The sequence below is a fragment of the Monodelphis domestica genome, chromosome 4 (genome assembly GCF_027887165.1).
Source record: "Monodelphis domestica isolate mMonDom1 chromosome 4, mMonDom1.pri, whole genome shotgun sequence".
NCBI lineage: Eukaryota > Metazoa > Chordata > Mammalia > Didelphimorphia > Didelphidae > Monodelphis > Monodelphis domestica.
The window spans coordinates 79,080,247-79,100,528 of NC_077230.1; positions in this window are offsets into that span (position 1 = coordinate 79,080,247).

Here is a 20,282-nt window from a genome sequence, read left to right on the forward strand (position 1 = left end):
CTCATTTATCTATTTAGTGCCATACCCATTGAACTTCCAAAATTTTTTTTTACTGATTTAGAAAAAAACCATAACAAAGTTCATTTGGAAGAACAAAGGATCTAGGATATCCAGGGAAACAATGAAAAAAATACAAAGGAGGGTGCCTTGCATTCCCAGATCTCAAACTATATTATAAAGCAGCAGTCATCAAAACAATTTGGTACTGGCTAAGAGACAGAAATGAGAATCAGTGGAATAGACTCGGGGTAAGTGACCTCAGCAGGACAGTATACGACAAACCCAGAGAACCCAGCTATTGGGACAAAAATCCACTATTTCATAAAAACTGCTGGGAAAATTGGAGGACAGTGTGGGAAAGATTAGGTTTAGATCAACACCTCACACCCTACACCAAGATAAATTCAAAATGGGTGAATGACTTGAACATAAAGAAGGAAACTATAAGAAAATTAGGAAAACACAGAATAGTATACATGTCAGACCTTTGTGAAGGGAAAGATTTTAAAACCAAGCAAGACTTAGAAAGAGTCACAAAATGCAAAATAAATAATTTGGATTACATCAAATTAAAAAGGTTTTGTACAAACAAAACCAATGTAACTAAAATCAGAAGGAAAGCAACAAATTGGGAAGCAATCTTCATAAAAACCTCTGACAAAGGTTTAATTACTCAAGTTTACAAAGAGCTAAATCAATTGTACAAAAAATCAAGCCATTCTCCAATTGATAAATGGGCAAGGAACATGAACAGGCAGTTCTCAGCCAAAGAAATCAAAACTATTAATAAACACATGAAAAAGTGCTCTACATCCCTTATAATCAGAGAGATGCAAATCAAAACAACTCTGAGGTATCACCTCACACCTAGCAGATTGGCTAACATGACAGCAAAGGAAAGTAATGAATGCTGGAGGGGATGTGGCAAAGTAGGGACACTAATTCACTGCTGGTGGAGCTGTGAACTGATCCAACCATTCTGGAGGGCAATTTGGAACTATGCCCAAAGGACACTAAAAGACTGTCTGCCCTTTGATCCAGTCATAGCACTGCTGGGTCTGTACCCCAAAGAGATAATAAGGAAAAAGACATGTACAAGAATATTCATAGCTGCACTCTTTGTGGTGGCCAAAAATTGGAAAATAAGGGGATGCCCTTCAATTGGGGAATGGCTGAACAAACTGTGGTATATGTTGGTGGTGGAATACTATTGTGCTCAAAGGAATAATAAAATAGAGGAATTCCATGGAGACTGGAACAACCTCCAGGAAGTGATGCAGAGCTAAAGGAGCAGAACCAGGAAATCATTATACACAGAGACTCATACACTGTGGTACAATTGAAGGTGATGGACTTCTCCATTAGTGTCAATGCAATGTCCCTGAACAATCTGCAGGGATCTAAAAACACTATCCACAAGCAGAGGATAAACTGTGGGAGTAAAAACAACGAGGAAAAGCAACTGCCTGACTACAGGGGTGGAGGGCATGTGACTGAGGAGAGACTCTGAATGAACACTCTAGAGCAAATATCAACAACACGGAAATGGGTTGGAGTCAAGAAAACATGTGATACCAAGTGGAATCATGTGCCGGATATGGGAGAGATGGTGGAGTGGGGGTGGGGGGAGGAAAAGAAAATGATTTTTGTTTCCAATGAATAATGTTTGGAAATGACCAAATAAAATAATGTTAAAAAAAAACTCTTACTTTCTACCAAAGTGGTTTAGGGTTTGAATACTGGGCTCATGATAGAAAATTAATCACCTGGGGGCTAAGGAACATGATGTGAGGCAAAATCTTATTGGCTGCCCTTGAGGGATTTCCAAGCTTCAATTTATGAGAAAAGGAAATATCAGAAAGTGACTTCTGGAAAGCTGAGGAAGTCATTGTCAGGTCTGGAATCACAGGACTGGAGCAGCTGGACACCAGCCACCTTCCTCCGTTATCTGTCTTTTCCGTATCAGCTATAGCTGGGGATTACATTGTCGTATTGATTCTTCTTATCTCACCATGTTACAGAAATACCAATTATAGTCTTCATCCAATGCCAGAAATTCCAGCTCATCCCTGTTTGATTTTAGGCTTCCCTTATTAGTACACAACAACTTGCTGTTTCATTTCTCCTGTTTCTCGCCATCTGCATCTCTTTAGATGATACTTTAGGCAGCATCTATCCATGTTGGTCACTAAGTTATACATGAATTATGCAGATATTCTATGGGAGTTCAGTGTTGAGTGTGGGGGTGGTGGATTGGTTCAATCTAAGGAAGCATTCCCATTGACCTTCCTCCTTTCTCTTGGGCCAAGAGCCAATGGGAATGTTTAACCAGGATGTTGGTAGCACCTCTAGTCCATGATCAGTACACATCTAAGTCTATTTTAATTTTTTTTTAATTTTTAAACTCATTCTTAAACTGTCATGAGTTTTGTTTGTGTTGCTTCATTTGACATCAGGATGGAGTTGGGTATGAATTCTGTTTGCCACTTCCTAGTTGTGTGCCCAAAGACAAAGTACTGAATTTGGCTGATTTACAGATTCTTTAACTGTAAAAGGTGGCAATAACATGCAAAATATATATCTTACTGGTTTACTCATCATTTAGCAGTCCTTGTAACACACGTTACTATTACTCATGTTTTTCAGCCATGTCCTACTCTCCATGAACCCAAGTGAGTTTTTTTTTTTTTCCTGGCAAAGATACTGGAGTGGTTTGCTATTTCCTTCTTCAGCTAATTTTATAAATGAGAAAACTGAGACAAAGAGAGTTAAGTTACTTGCCCAGAGTCTCACAGCTAGTAAATATCTGAGGTGGGATTTGAACACATAAAGATGAGTCTTCCTTCACCCTAATGCAAATATTAATAATATGGAAATAGGTCTTGATCAATGACATATGTAAAACCTAGTGGAGTTGTTTGTTGGCTACAGGTTGGGGGAGGAGGAGAGGGAAAGAACATAAATCATATAACCATGGAAAAATATTCTAAATTCATTAATTAAATAAATATTTCAGATTAAAAAAAAAAAAGATGAGTCTTCCTGATTCCATGCCCAGTGTTCCACCTAGTTGCTCCTCTGGTAACAGTAAATATTTAACAATAATGCTTGATGATTGATTAATAATATATAAAGATTTTTTTAATTGAAAAGCTCTTTGAATTTGTTATTATTTTATTGATATTATTTGCCTTATGGCATAATGAATGAAGAGCAGGCCTTGAAGCCAGGAAGACACACAATTACACAAACTGGCTAGAGGACCCTGAAGAGTCCAAACTCTCAGTGTCCTAGGCTGGTGGTTTTCAAAATAGGATCCATGGTCCTACTGGGGTCCCTAAGACTCTTGGGGTATCTGAAGTCAAAGCTAATTTCATGTTAATACTAAGAAATTATTTACTTTTGAAAATATTCTTCCTTTCTCTACAAATGGATTTGAGGCCAGATTTTCTTTATATTCTTCACTCAAGAGTACATAGTCTAACAGATTAATGATAGAAGCAAACATAAGAACCTAGTTGTCTTCAATTAAATCAGACATTAAGGAGACTTGAAAAATTGATAAAATCTCTGCTCTTCTCTCCAATTTTTTGGTTTTGAAGTGTAATTATATCTATAATTGCTTTGTTTTCATATAATAGATCTGATTTTATTATTTTAAATAAATTTTCATAGAGATAACCTGCATAAATAAAAGTTATTTAGGGTTCTTGATCATTTTAAGAGTATTAGTGCATCCTCAATAATATTTAAGAATGCAAAGGTACCCTGAGACCAAAAAGTTTGAGAACTGCAGTACTAGGGAACTAAGACTATAAATTGCAGATAAAATGAATACCTGTATTGATAGAAGGACATTCCTCATCTGGGAGTTCACTATACCAATGAAATCACAGGACCAATTTCTATCCCTATGGATATATTTATATTTTCCCATTTCAATTCCCTAGCAAATTTCCTAGTAATTCTTTTTCAAGACCTTAATCATTTTTTCAGCACTTTTAGTCTCTTGGCCATATATTAAAAACTAGATATATATGAGAGAAAGGAGAGAAAGGTACTTTAATGATTAATTCATAGAGATTAGAATACTCTTAAACTTCCAAAAGGAAGGAACTGAGTTTTATGCTTTTGAGGTAGCTAGGTGCTATAATGGATGGAGCACTTGATCTGGAGTCAGGAAGATGTGAGTTCAAATCCAAACTCAGACACTTATTGTTTGGCCCTGGGTAAATCACTTAATCTCTGTTTACCTCAGTTTCCTCAACTATCAAATAGAGACAAAGACAGGTACTAGCTTCCAGAGTTGTTATAAGGACTAAATGAATTAATAGTTGTAAATTATTTATCAAAGTGCACAGTGCTGTATAAATGCTTTTTCCCTTCCTCTTTTGTTACTATCATTACTATTTAGTTATTTTTCAGTCATATTTGGCTCTTCATAACCCCCTTTTAGGATTTTCTTGGTAAAAATACTGGAGTAGTTTCTCATTTCCTTCTCCAGCTCACTTTACAAATGAGGAAACTGAGGCAAACAGTTTGGTGGCTTGCCCAAGTTCATACAGCTAGTAAATATCTGAACTCAGGTCTTCCTGGTTCTGGCTAGACCTGGAACTCTATCTACTGTACCATGAATCTTCCTTTTATAGAACCTTAAAAAATATGGTAGTCAGAGAGAGCAGAAAGAAAAATCACTGAATTAGGAATAAGGAACCTGGGTGAGAGTTCTGGCTTCAATGAGTATTTTGCCTTGGGTAAGTCATTCACCTCTGTGGGGCATTTATTTCTTCCCCCATAAAAGAAAAGAAAAACACATGTACGCTCTTCCTCCAGGGATTTCTGTGAGGATTAAATGAGTTAATATACATAAAATGCTTGGTAAACTGTGAAGCACTTCATAAATGTCAACTTTTATTATACAGTTTGTTATAGCATTAAAATATCATCTCCCCCTAATTACATCCCACAAGACACTGCTCACTTTGACTGGGAATCCTCCAGTGCCCGGTTAAATGAGGGCTGCCCGTCACTCCCCTCCATGAAAGACTACGCTCCTGATGGTCCGTCCTCTCTGAAGGCTCCCTCCTCCATTTCTGGAGAAGCGTGTGACACAGTGAAAGTCCCCACTATTTTTGGAGAAGTGTATGACACAGGAGGAGAGGAAAGGTTCTGCAAATAGCTGGGACGGTTCCTGCTGAGCCATTGCAGCCAGGACTGGAGTTTTGAATAATGCATGTTCCATAAATCTAAGTGTCCCACTATGCCACATTTTAGAACAGGGAGAGAAAATAATAGCTACTGTCCACACTTATCACCAATAATAAATTGCAGGGCTCCCGTGTGTGGCAGCGATTAATGCAAAATGCAACCCAAAACACATAACTAAATAAATAGATAGTTTGACTTTCTTGGGGGTTATCTCTTTTCCTCTTTCTTTCTCTTTCTCCCCTCTAACCAGAAAATGCATTTTTAAAAGACACCCCAAACACCTACCCTATGATTCGAAACAGACAAATGGGCTCTTTTTACGTGCAAGGACAAGGCTTTAGTGCCTAGCTTCTGTTTGCATGATACCAAAGGAGAGTGAAAATCTTTAGGATCACATTATTCTTGTGACCCTGGTCCAGACCCAGGTTTACAATGGGCAGATTTATTAGAGAGGGGAGTGTACTTGGGCATTTTCAATCTAACTGATTGGTAGTCATAGAGCATCAGAGTAAGAGAGGGTCATTTACTCGTGTGATTTCATATTCTCATTTTACAGATGAGGAAACTGAGGTCAGAAACCTAAACACGTTTGAGATTGCAAGTCAAGTTAGTGAAAGATCTAGATTTGTACTCCAGGACTCAGACCTGAGACTGTTTGTCTCTCCAACTGATTTTGTTTAGAAACAGGATTTTTGATTTTGTGCATGTAGAGAATTTCTTCCATATAAAAGTAAACTTGCTGTAGTTTACTAAATAGATCTTAGGAAGGTACCTGAGGAATATAATAACACTTAAACTATTTATCCAGGTTTCAGAGATGGAATTTGAAGCCATTTCTTCTTAGTTCTGGTCAACAAGACCATTTTGAGATCAAATCCAGCCTCAGATACTTTCTTATTAGTTGTATAACCTGGACAGGTCACTTAACCCTCTTTGCCTCAGTTTCTTCATCTATAAAATGAGCTGGAGATGGAAATGGCAAATCACTCCAGCCAAGAAAACGCCAAATGGAATCAAGAATAGTCAGACACAACTGAAAAATGACTGAACAACTGCTTCCTAGATCAAACACTCTTTACCATATGATGCTGCTGCTACATTTTTTCAGGCAACATCATTAGAAAAGGCCTTAAAGTGTATAGATAATACTACCATGGTTCCTAAGGATTTCTTCTATTTTAGTTTCCCTGCTTCCCTGAGGAAAATAAACAAATAAAATCCCCTACAAAACAAAGAACTTCTCAAACCTCCAACACCTACCAAATAAACCCTTTTATTTTCACTTTTCCCCAAGAAAGTTTCAGCATATCTATATGAAAAAGCAAGGTTCTGGACCCCTTCTAGTCCTAAGAATCTATTTACCAATAATCTGGGTATTGTTGGGGTATATAATGATTGAATAAATAATAAATAAAACAATGATGGTCAATGCATATATATTATATATAATTATGTTCAAATGACCATCTATTTATGTTAAAGAGTAGAGAAAGGCCACTAGAATTTTTAATTATATTTACAACATTGGAGATGGACATTTTTAAATAATAATTGCATTGTTAATGCACTGAGCTCAGTCAGGAAGACCTAAGAGCTTATCCTGTTAAAAAGCATTTGCTACCTTTGGTGTGAGGGCATCCTGAGCACTTTTCTGAGCTTCCTTCCTCCTTTGATATCTGCCTTCCCCCTAGCTCTTTCCTGTGGCTCCCAGAAGCTGTATTCTCTACAGTAGCAACACCCCAGTAAACTGTCCAGTTTGAGGATTACAACAGGTTCCGTGCCTCTCAGTGAGTTAGAGAAGTGTCAAACCCAGGCAGGTGAAGACTTCCCCTGGTCCAAGAGGTAGATAAGAATAATTTGTACCAACAGACATGACGGTGGTCAAAGCAGGCTCTAAACTAAAAATAACTACGCCATGATCTGTTTCTGTCATAATCACAGACTGTCTTCAGGAAATTAATTAGGAAATGGGATATTCTTTAATCTACTAGTTGTAGAACTCTTGGGAAGTACAGGAAGAAAAGTCCAGTTCAGGTTTTAATCCTGTGTTTCTTTGATCAACTTCCAGGTAGGTGAGCAAACAACCTAAGAGTTGTCAAAGAGATTTTCTTCTCTTCAGCAAGAGTCCATTCTTCTTTTCTGCTTCAGGTACTCTAATCAAAGACACAACTCAATAGAACACAGTGTGTGAAGAAAAAGACAGAAGACAGAGGGAGAGAGCATGGGTGAGTGTAAGGTTATTTTTTTTTATTTTGCCCATGAGGAGTATAAAGTCACTTGTCAGAATTGAGATCTCACACTATTACCTACTATGATTGCCAGTAAAAAAACAAAAAAGAAGTCAAATGTCTCGCAGTGATGTGATGTGTTTGAAACGCTCAGGAGATGCAGCACGGGCAAGCTGTGGTCAATATCAGGGAATTACTAACAAAGCATTTATATTTTTAAAATGCCAAGGGGAAAAATAGAAAGAGATAATGAGATGGGAATTGGAAAATTTGTGTATATGTATACATAAATTTTCTCCTCATTTAAAAAATAAATTCTACTGTAGACTGCAGTTATAAGTCATATCATATAATAATACTTTATATTTATATAGTACTCTACAAAGAGAAGGGGTGGGGTGGAGGAAAGCTCTTTTTCCTCTTTTTTCTCTGTCTAGTCCCTCTTAAACCTGTCCTTCTTCCTAATCTCTAGCCTCTTGACAATTCTCCTGACCCCCCCCCCTTTTTACTTAGCCATGGCCCAGTCTGTGGCTGCATTCCTCCCCTCCAATAAACTTTTAGTTAACTACTGTTAAACATTTCAACTTGCAACATAGTTGTCCTTTTTCTCTTATTCCCTTGTCATTTTTTTCAATCACACAAATTATGGTTACTCTTACCATTCACATTCTCTTCTCTGACTCAGTTGGATAAACACTGATGGAGGATTCTACAGAAACGTGATGACTATGGTTTCTATAAATTTACATTGTGCCATTTATTTGATCCCTTATTGCTCTATGACAATCTTTTTACTCTTCCTTTGTTGATTTGCTATTTCACTCCTCACAGTAATTTTTCTTCAGTATTCAAACTATCAATGTCACTATCTCTCCATCCCCCCTTAGATGAGGACTTTGGCTCACTATTCAATTGAGTATAGCCATAATGAGGTCACTTTTCTACCCAATTCTACTCTTCAAATAAGAAAAATTACCTTCTTATTATCTCATTTAGAAATACAGTATCAGAAAAGGAGGTGGTCTTTTCTTTCTCCTTGCCAAGATTAATCTCTCCTTTTAGATCCTTGGTCTTATTCCCTTCCCTTTTCTCCTCTCTTCTTGTAGTGTGCCTCCTTTGATTATTCCTTTTCTGTCTGTATCATTTTAAATTTTTCCTTCTGCATTGACTCTTCTCCCTACCCTTTTCTTGATTGTACCATCCAGTTAGGTTAACATCCGAATGTTCTCATTACTTTCAGACTCCAATTATTTTAAAATATTGTTTGTTCTTTAATAATATTCTTTTGCTTGTAGACATATATTGTTTTCTCCTTTTAGCTTTTACCTTTATTTTATCCATCACCTATGACATTTATTTTATGAATAAAATTATATGGATACTATATTCCATATATCCGGAGACGATTTCTCCCTGATATCTTATAGCTAGGTGGCACAGTGGGTAAAAACATTGTGTTTAGCATCAGAAAGATCTGAATTTGAATCATGCTTAAAAAAACATGTTACCTGTGTGGCTCATTTAAGCTCTCTCAGCCCAAGTTTTCTCACTGTCAAATGGGAAGAATAATAGCATGACCAATTTCATTGTGTTGTTGTGAGAATCAAATGGAATAATGTTGTACACTTCTTTTAAAATATCCAAATACTATATGAATACCAATTATTATTTGATAATGTTATTAAAGGAAGGAGGAAATGTGTACATATTGATTTCATGAAGCTGAGATTTTCACCTCTGATGGCTGGGATGAAATGAGTTGTAAATTCATGAAGTAAATTGGAAACTACTTTTTTCATAATGTTCCCTTCCTTTAAAAGAAAAATATAATGTTTGTGGCTTGCTCATTGACCTTGTACATATAACTTACTTTTCTTGGACTTAGTATATTCCTCAATAAAATGATAAGTTAAACTAAATAAGCTCTTCTGACAACCAAGGTATGTGCTAGATACTTTTGCACTTCTAAAAATTACACACAGAGTCTCTAACACAGAGAAAAATATAGGGAGAAGAAGATGATTGGCAAAGAATATAAAAATCATTTCATATTAAATATATGCTAAGTTTTCAATTTTTATATTTGAAGCTTTAAATCAAGGGGAAGGAGAGCCAAAAGTTCTGAGTTCCACTCAGAGAACTAGAACCTCCCCTTAACTTTGGAGGTATATAATACTCCATCTGAGAAGAAATGATAAATTGAGACAAGAATAGACAAATAGACGTGACTAGGTGCTGGCTGTTCTTACTACAATCAGTTAAAAAAGTAACTAGGTGTTCCTTCCTTATCCTTTCCTCAGTCCAACCACCTACCTTGGTCACAGAAAAACAAAATATATTTTTAGAGAGATGCCTGCTGTTTCTATATTTTCTTTTTCAAAGTACAAGAGGTGGGAAAGAACTTGGGTCAGAGAAGAATTAATTATATGAGAAAAACATTTTTCCCCAAATAGGATAGTCGAATAATATGTGAGTGGGTAAAATATTAGAGTAAATATAATACTGCAGAATCTGCTAGTACAATCATTTTTTAATCATTTCATGAAAATCACAAGTCTTTTTGGTAGATTTAGAAACATATAATTTGCTTCCCTCAAAAGAAAGTTTCCAGAATCCTATTCTCCTTGTTCCATGTGCTAACTCTGAAGCATACATGGTGATCTGGGCAAGATTCTGGTGTCATTTCTGTTACAGTCAAAGGCAGTCCCCAAAAGAATATGGTACAGCTATGAAATCATGTTCAAGCTGAAAGGGTGAAGTTGGGAGTGGAACTGAGAGTGAGTAGCTCCTTTTCTTGGGACTAAGATAAAGGCAGATAAGTATAGCATTCTCATTTTCATTAATTCTCTCTTATCCTTTGCCTTTTAGAGCCTATAATAGCCAAATCAGAGTCTACTTTGGAATTCCAAAGACAATGGATAGAGCTGAACATTATGGAGCAACCATCTCATGCTATTCATCAATTCCTTTATTCATTCAAGACATATTAGTTTTTTTTTTTTTGGTTGGAATGTGGTTAGAGGAGTTGGATAAAAAAAAACTAGAATTGCATCAGTGTGGTAAATTCCAGGTCAGGAAGGTATTTCTACTGATTTAGATTGGACATTTATTATAATTCATACTTTTAGAGTTTTTAAGAGAACTGGGAGGCCAAGTGGTTTGCCTAGGGCCATTTAGTTAATATGTACATGAAGTAGAATTTGAACTGAGGTCTTCCTGAACACAAGGAAAAATCCTAGGTCCAATACACCATATTGCCTCTCATTGGTAATTTAAGAGAAATAAAGTTACGGAGACAAAAGACATGAAATATTTAAATGCTACTAGATAAAATATGATTAAATCTCAAAATGAATGGAATGTATATTAAGTAGTATAAGAATTATGTGGGAGAGAATACTATACATAGGTAAGTCACAGAGAATTTTAATGAAAGAAAGAATTAGAAGGCTGCAGAGAGTTGACTTGAGTGAGTGGGTGAGAAGGAAGGTGAAGGAATCCCAAACAAAATGTAGAAAATCAGAAAAGAGATGGATAGGAGAATGGATATAGCATGTTTGGGGAACTGTGAGATCAGTCTAAATAGGATTCAGTATTCATGTTTGGAAATATTAGATGACATCACAAAAAAGGTAATTTGAGGTCAGGCTAGGTATATTCATGTATATCAGGTCAAGGAGTCTGAATTCTTCCCAGGACATAATGGGAGACTCCTGGATATTTTTAAGAAGAAACATAACTTGCTCAAAGAAATAATTTTGAAAAATCAATCTAAAACCAGTTTTATTTTTATGACTTTTACTTTATTTTTTATCACTTTATTTCCTCCATGAATTTTTCTCTAATGCAAGGAAGCAATGTGTGTCTTGTTTTACAACATAATGGACATGCAAATGTTATTGTACGATAACATATATATGACCAATATCATATTACCCACCTTCTCGGGGAGGGATTGGAGGGAATGGACATGGACTGGAACATGTCAGAAAATGATTTTTTAAAATAGTATTGACATGTAATCTGAAACAAATAAATATAAAGAGTAAAAGCAAGGTGCCTCTGATAATTCAGGCTAAGGTGATGGGAGCATAGAATAAAGTGATCAAGTGTAAATATTTTTTAAATGACATAATTATAGAGACATGGTTAAGGCAATGTCGACATGATTGAGATGGACAGGATACATGGGGAAAAAATAAAAGAAAGAAATCATCCAAAATTCTGAGGCCTTGAGCCTTGTTTGAGTCTCTAGGAGTTTTTATATGGAATTAAGAATAAGTTGATCTCAAATCACTAAAAGTAGGGCCTTGTAGTAAATTCCCATGATCTGGAAAAACTAAACTTCAAAGTTCATGTAGTTTATAATTTTATATATTTTTATATATTTATTATTTTATATTTATACTATTTATTATTTTATATTTATATTATATATTATATATTTTATATTTTTATTATATATAATCATATATATAATTATAATTATAAAAAATATATGTTTTCCCTGACATATTTCTGACTAAAATTCATAAAAACATATGCAATTAAAAAGAGTAATAAAAATCATTTAATTTTTCTGACCAGTCTCTTCTGAAAGAGACTTGATGTCCATTTAAATATAGACAGTTGAAATATTTCCAAATTTGACTGTTAACAATTCATTAAAAATAAACTATAAAATAAGAATTGGAGAGAAACTTAGAGATGAGTTCGTTCAATGTCATCCTTGTAAGGATGTAGAAACTGAGTCCTGGGAAAGAGGTAACCTAATTAAAGACCTACTAGTACCAAAGCCAGTTAATAAAATCAATCTTAAGTAGTCTGGCAATCTAGTGCTCTTTCCACAATATCAAACCTTTGATTTTTGATACTAAGCATCAGAAGGAAACTGATAAAATACTTAAAAGTCAAAGCTAACTTTTTGTTGTATTCAAATAATAAATTAAAGTAAAAGTATTCATTTACAAGTACATTCTACTTATATCAGCATGAGCTGTGTTCCAGCTTTCTAAACTCTATTTCTTAGTCTCTAGAGATTTCATTTTATACACAAATGTTTTTTTCTCATTTTCATTCTAAAACTTCTATTTATTAATAAAAACTTTATTGAGTGTCCTTAACATTGATGATAAGGACCTATCAAATTCAACTTCTTAAAAAGGTTAATACTTCTTCATAAACCACTTTTCTTCCTATCTCTTCTGTTACTCAAAGACAACTTATTTGAAATTTAAAAAAAAAGAGTGAAACTTAACTTAAAAAAAACAATACAAACTATAATCTCTGGGCATACTATTCTATATACTTATTTGGGGACTAAGAAGAGAAAACCTGAGGCATTCTTTCCAGTTGTATTGACTCTGTGGAAGCATTAAGATGGCTTATTCCAGAGGCAGAACTTTAGGGCTGAAAAAGGTTGGAGATATGATTTAGTACAGTGTCATTTCCCAACCCCCAGGAGAATTCTTTTTCCACTACTATGGGTTGGGGTATGGTTTAATGAGGAGGTAGTTCCATCATCTGGGCCCTGCTAAACAAGTCTGACCTGAAATCACTTCTGAAAGGAAAGAAAAGATCTCATATACAGTACCGTCCAAGGTGCCAGAACATTGCCATAAGTTCATGTGGAAACATCTAGAACCCTCAAGAAGATCTGACCTCTGCAAGGTGGCCATGGAATCTATTTGGCCTCATGACTGTTCATGTATCTCAGTGCCCCTGGGAAAAACAAATTCACTATGACCAGCATTCCTCTGGTGACTGCAGAGGTCAAAACACAAGCACACACACACACACACACACACACACACACACACACACACACACACACACACACACACACACACGATGCTAAATTGGACCAAGTATAATTAATTCATATTGCCCTGGCAAGTTTGGAGTGACACACTTGGCCCTAGACTTTTTAGTCTCCTTTAGAGTAAAACTAAAGTACTATCTTATCCTCAAAGTCAATTAAATTTCTAGGAATCCTTCAGATTAATGGAAAACTAGCATCTTTCTCAGTGATAGGGCCTCTTCAGGTTGAGTTCAGCTCCCTGGAGCTGAGACGAATTTTAAAAAGCTCATAGTATTCATTCATAGAAATTCCCAAGTCTATTCTGAAATTTCTCGATGACTTTGTCTCCCTACCAGGACCCTTTTCATCCTGAAGATGCCTCCAATATGTAGCTCTTTTTTCTTATTGGTGGTTCCATAATCTGGATTTTCTTTTCATGAGGCACTCAAGCCATATTCACTTGATTTCTGGCTTCACTCTTCCTTTTCCATATTTTTTCACCTCCTCCCCTAAAGTCTTGATCCCACCCTTAGCTTTTCCAGATTTATATGTTGTATTCCTCCAAAAAAATGCAACTTCTTTGAAGATAGTAACTATTTTTTTTGCTTTTATGTGTATTCCCAGTGCTTAATACAGAACCTGGCACAGAGTAAGCATCTAATAAATGTTCTATCTCTATATCTATCCATCTATCTATCTATCTATCTATCTATCTATCTATCTGTCTGTCTGTCTGTCTGTCTATCTATCTCTATCTTTGCCTGTTTGTCTATCATCTATCAATCAATCTATCTATCTGTCTGTCTGTCTGTCTGTCTGTCTATCTATCTAACAAGAAGGTCAGAACATATAAACTCATAGAGGCATTGGTAGGACCTAAGAGATAGAATCAGTTTATTACCTTTGGAAATCAGTGTGATTTTTCCCTATTAAAAAAGATATAGTTATAACTAAACCAAGAACCTGGGATAGAAGGTAGCCTGTCAGAGTCCTGTTGGAAGCAAAGAATCCCTTGTGTCCCTGCTTAGTCCTTGGTGTGGTCATTGTATATAATCAAATAATGAGAACTTCCTACTTGGCTATCTTATTAAAGCATTTTGAAGAATAATTACTCTGTGTGTGTGTGTGTGTGTGTGTGTGTGTTTAAAGTGCTCAGAGTCCAATTAAGACAGTCACCACAGTATATAAGAACCAGATTTTTACCTATTAAAGTCGTTTTTGCCCTCTTTGGCTGATGAGGAAATCTATCTCATTAGAAAACTCTCTTTTTTAATGTAATGTATATGGGGAGAGTGGGAGGGATGAATGCAAATGAACTATAATTCTACTCCAGTGTTTGTTTTGTTATTTTCCTTTATGTACTCTTTTTTGTCTTCTGGCAAGTGAAAGGCCTTCTGTGCTGGTGCCAGGAGGAGACTGGTAATGATTAATTGATTTTGCTGTCAAACCAAGGGAGTATGTGGATGAGTGGGCGTATGTGCAAGGGGCACAGGCCATCCTTTTTATGATAGAAACTTTGCTTTGTGGTCCCTTGTAATAAAGAAAGGGATGGGGGTGGAGGAGATAGGCAGAGAAATAGAGGGGGAGAATAAGGGACAGAAAGAGTTTAAGAATGAATGTGTCCACAAAGAGGCACATTAATGAAGGAATATGCAGGCAGCAAATAGCTCCTGTTCCTCTGGGTATGAGCACAATCTCCCTTCAGTGTTTAGGAATCTGAATGAAACATACAATCCTGGAGAAGGCCTGCAATTCAAAGACTATCCTGATTCTGGGGCACTCCATTATCATCTTCCTTCTGACTCTGGCTTACCTGTGACCTCGTGTGAATACATAATCTGCGTGAGTGTTTGATCTTCCTACCACTGCGAGGTGCTCTGAACAAGCAAACAGCTAAGAATGGAGCAGAGTAAAAACTGTGCATTTGTGGACTGACATGACGAGTGCTGGAGAACCAGAGATGCTGAGTTCTGAAGTCTAATCTCTCTCCCTAGCAGGAGCAATATTTCAACCTTGTAAGCATCGCGTTAGGTGACTCGAAACGAAGAAAAATCATTAAGAGCTCCTGCATCAACAACATTTCTATACAGACTCGTTGTGGGAAGGAGGTTGGCCTCCATCCATTCTCAAATGGAAGTCAGGATTCCTGGTTTCCCAATATGGATGTTCTCTCGTCTGAGGGCTGATCTGTTCACTGTGAATCTTGAGGAATTATGGCTATGGAATGGGGTCCAATGTTCTTTTGGTTAATAACTCAGAAATGCTGTAATTCTTGTGTTTCACTTGATTGGAAATAGGACAGTCAATCATCAATTTTTATTACATTGCTGAGTCACACTCCCCAAAGCATTTTCTTCTGTAATCAAGACATTACTATCTGAAACATGCAAATTCATTTTGATATAATAGCTAAAGTGTGTAAACAGCAAAGAGAAGTGATGGATCCATAATTCTTTGACTGTTTGATGGTCGTATTTTTTTTTGAGTAGCATATATGTCCCCCATTCTGAAATGATGAACGAGAAAGGATGAATATACTGCTGAATGTTCTGAAAATGCTGGATCTGTTTCTTGTCTATCCCAGATTTTTAATTTCACACTTTAATGATTATTTCTTTCAACTTATTTGACTTTTGGCACATTGGAAATGGAAAGAGCAAATGGAGGAAGATTCAGAGATCTGGATTCTAGTTCTACATCTTATGTAGCCTTAGACAAATTCCCTAGGCCTCAGTTTCTTTATGTATAAAATAAATGTTTGAATTTACTAATCTCATAACATCCTTTCTAATTCTAAAATATTATGATTCTGTCACAATATAACTTGAGGTTTGTAATTTTGACTGATTAATTAGTGAAAACTTCTGTTATTTTCTATGACTGTCATTACTATCTATGGATCTTCAGCATTTAGCCATTTATGACTTTTTGCTTTGTTATTCATCTATCCTAATATATAGATATATAGATATATATATAAAATGGGTGTGTGTATGTTTGCTTAGCTATAGTAAATCTGTGGGCTCTTTACCTTCTCTAACCTAACCTAATTAAACAAACTGTTGAGACCCAAAATAAAAAAAAAATTGACAAAAATATAGACATTGACTCTATGACCATTTCTTAAAGGAGTTTAATGGGTACAAAACAGTAACCACAACAAGATGCTTGAAAGAGTCCAAAAACAAACCAAAAAAACCCCCAAAACCAACACTTGAACTTCATCTTAAGAGGGGAGATTTAACATCCAAACTGGCAATCATTTAGAGAATAAACTCATTTTTAAATAAGGAAAAGAATGATGTAATATTAGAAATTTTGCCTTGCAAAATGCTGTTAAGGGGGCAGCTAGGAAGCTTAGTGGATTGAGATCCAGGCCTAGAGACAAGAGGTCCTGGGTTCAAATCTGACCTTAGACACTTCCCAGCTGTGTGACCCTGGGCAAGTCACTTGACCCCCATTGCCTAGCCCTTGCCACTCTTCTGCCTTGGAACCAATACACAATATTGAAACCAAGACAGAAGATAAGGGTTTGAAAAAAAATGCTGTTAAGTGGGATTTTTAGCTATTGAAAAACTAGCCGTGAGATCCATATAAACTAGATCATTCCCTAAGCATTTGAAAGTGAAATTAGGTAAAAAAAATGCATATAAAATTGGAGATATCTGCAAGTCTCTCTAGAATGCTCTGTTCTTAATATTAATAATAGTGGAACTTTTTTTGTTATGGAAAAAACTGGAAATTAATAGACCACCATAAGTTGAGGAATGATTAAACAACTGATTATATATGTTCAATAAAATTCAGCATTATCATTTTGTGAGAAATGAGGACAAAGACAGATTAAGGGAAATTTGGAGACTGGTATAAACTCATAAAAAGTGAAGTGAGACTGTTTATAATACCCCCCACCTCAAACAGCCTGCATTTCTTGAATTAGACTCTATAACAATCATGCCCTATGGAAGCTTGTCATCTGGAAATTCATTGTCTGCAAGACTGTGTCATCTTTGGTACTCGGAACTTAGGATTACTCTCAGTATCTGTTGCTCCTTTGATTGGAGGGCTGAACGTTAGAACAAAGAATCCCCCCTCAAAGCCCCCATTTCTGGCCTCACTTCTTCACTACTCATCAGTTGCACTGCTTGGATTGGACTCCACCAGTACCTTCTCCTCCCCCAACCAACCTGCTTCTCATCTTCCTTCTGTGTACCATCTTCCTCCATTAGATTTTAAACTCCTTGAGGGCAGGGACTATCTTATTCCTACTGTTTAGCACAGAGCCTAGCACATAATAGACACTTACATATTTATTGACTATAATGGCCACTGCATTGTAATGGAAATAAGTTTTAAAAGATAACTTTGATCAATGCTCCCTCAGACTTATAAAGCATGCTTCTGAGATTTTGGTGGAAGATTGATGGAATTGAAGTGTAAAACAATATATGTACATATGTGTATGTATAATATATGTTTATCTATATTTACAATTCCTTTAAATATTTCTAATACTCTTTTACAATGCACTAATATACATATGCACTTAAATGAATGTGTATGTGGGTATATGCATATATGGATACATATATATTCCTTGAGAAAAAGCTTCTATGTCTTGGGTACATCCAAAACTTAACATCAAAAGTAGAACTCATTTTCTTTTTGATTCCTCTTCCAAATATCGCTATTTCTTTTGGAAGGCGCCAACATACAAGGTTCCTTATCCCCATTTCTTTTCTCTCTTGCAACCTTGATTTCCAAATCTTGCCTTTTCGACCTTCACAATATTTCTCTAGTATGATACCTTTTCTCTCCTCACACAGCTGCCATCTTAGTTCAGGGACTCATCACCTGTTGCCTAAACCATAGCAAAAACTTGCTAATTAGCCCCAGCCTCAACTTGCTCACTTCTGTCCATTCTCCACTTTGCTGCCAAAGTAATCTTCCTAATAGGAGTAGTAATCATCTGACTCTTCTACTCAATGAATTCCAGTGGCTTCCTATTGCTGTAGAATAAAGTGTACATTTCTCTGCTTAGCCTTATGCTTAGCTATGCAACCTAGTCCCAAACTTCCTTTTCAAGCTCACTGGTAATTACTATACCCCATTTTATACTCTGCTGTCAATTCGGACTAGCCTTCTCTTTGTTCTGCCACAACAACATTCCATCTCCTATGTTTTTATCCCTACCTTTGCCCTAGTTGGTCCCAATACTTGAAAATACTCCCTCTGTACCTCTACTTCTAAAAGTGTTTTTCTTCCTTAAAGATTGAATAAAGCCTTTCTTGATCTCCATCTGCTAATCTGCGAATCCCCACCTGCTCAAAGAACCTTGCATTTTTACATTTGACTACTTGATTCATTGAGAGAGGTGGGCTGCTAGGTGACATAATGGAGAGAGCATTGAACTTGGAATCAGGGACACTCATGTTCATGAGTTCAAATCCATCTTCAGACACTCACTAGCTGGGTGGCCCTGAGAAAATAATTTCTCCCTGTTTGCCTCAGTTCCTCATCTGAAAAAATGACCTGAAGAAGGAAATGGCAAACAACTCCACTTTCTTTGCCAAGAAAATCCCAAATGGGGTTAGGAAGAATAGGACTGAAAACAACTGAAAATAAATAAAAAGAGGAAAGAGAGAGGGGCAGACAGAGAAAAAAGTGCAGAAGTAGGCATACACACACACACACACAATGAAGTGGAGATTTTTCAACTTGCTATATATTTTATACATACATATATATATATATATATATATATAATGTCAATCTCCCTGTTAGAATATAAGTTAAGTAGAGATGTTTTCATTTTTTAATGCCTCCAGAGCCTATCACAGTGCCTGACACATAGTAGATATTCAATAATTATTCATTTATTGAGAAATGAACTTTACATTTTTAGTGTTAATACAGTGTTTATAAAATGTAGCCTTAGGTAGCATGGTATAGTGAGAAAGCACTAACTTTAGAGTTAGGTGATCTGAATTCAAATCTTGCCTCAGATGCAAACTAGGTATGAACCATCCCTAAATCTTCTTGGTCCTCAGTGGTCTTATCTGTAATTCTGCATGGGTTCTTTTTAATTCTATATCTTGAATTCTATAAGGAGGAAGGATTCAAGTTGATCAAGTCCAAACTCTGAGTCCCACTAGTGGTGAATTTGATTCATTGCTCCCTTTGTTACATCTAGCTCTTGAGAATGCATTACTAGTACAGAGAAAATGATGGTCTACCAAATCTGTATATTAGTGAACACAAACTCAGCCACATAGTGACATCTTTCTCCATAGAAATAATGATGCAAGCTGTCTCTATAGTTTAAGGAAGCCTAAACTCACACTGAAAGGTGTCAGGAAATACAGTATTATCCCATTTTGCCTGGAGCTGCCTTGACAGCACCTTTCCTACCATAAGGGTAGATTACAGGCAGCGTGGTAATCAGCCAAGAAGTTAGTAAAAATAGGTTCTTTTTAAAGTAGGATGTGTACCTGTGAACATCATAAAAGGGAGTTTAAGCCATACTGAGGAATGGAACAATTAGCTCCCTGCTGCCTTAAACTAACCAAGAACAGCATGGGTCTATGCTACAGGTTGGGAAGGGGCAGCAGGGAGTTAATTGGTCCTTTGATGGAAACACTGATGAATGCTCAACAAAGCCCACCAAGTAGCAACTACATTGAGCACCTGGGTACTATGGTGACAGATGCCATAGAGTGACATTCAGGAAAAAAAAGAGGTGGTGGGGAAGAGAGGAGGGGGCATGACACGTCAAAGGGGAGAGAAGAAGTTTGGTGACAAAGTAGAAGGTTATAGTAGCACAGAGAGAAATGCAGAGTAAGGAAAAACAAACCAAATGAAGATCAATGATACAATCAACAATCATTTATAAGGCTCCTAGTCTGATGAAGAACCTGGGGAGACAAAAATGAAGTTATACTATCAATACCTTCAGAGTATCCGACACTGAAAATCCTTTCTCATGTTGAACTGCCCAGTACTCAAACTCTGCTGCAGACAGTACAATTTGTATGGACTGACCACAG